This window comes from Penaeus monodon, chromosome 21, assembly GCF_015228065.2.
Source record: "Penaeus monodon isolate SGIC_2016 chromosome 21, NSTDA_Pmon_1, whole genome shotgun sequence".
In the NCBI taxonomy this organism is placed as follows: domain Eukaryota; kingdom Metazoa; phylum Arthropoda; class Malacostraca; order Decapoda; family Penaeidae; genus Penaeus; species Penaeus monodon.
The window spans coordinates 1478330-1478782 of NC_051406.1; positions in this window are offsets into that span (position 1 = coordinate 1478330).

Sequence of the window (453 nt, forward strand, 5' to 3'; positions counted from 1 at the left end):
AATCTTCCACGTGCTAATTCAGAAGGTTATTGAAAACCTGTGGAAGTGTTGCATTGTTCTTATGTCTTTTTTTATTTTTTTAACAATGACTTTCTTATTTTTGTTAGTGCTTTTATGGCACAAAAATAAAGCAAGCTGAAGTTATATATATATAAGAGAAATTTAAAGAATAGATAATACAATACAAAAATGTTTTTTGGATATGAATGGGTCTTATAGTTGTAATAGTGTTTTTTCTCCACATGACCAAAAGCTCATGAATGAATTCATTTATATTTAGCCATATCATATACATAACTGTTTAGAAGATATGCCACTACACAGCTACTGAGTTGAAGTCGTTTGGTGGAGTAACTTTCGTCTGTAAACCAACCCCTGCCCATCCTGTTTAGAAATTAAAAAAAAGATAATATGTGAATACAATTCCCAGAATAATTTAGACTAAAGATAGAC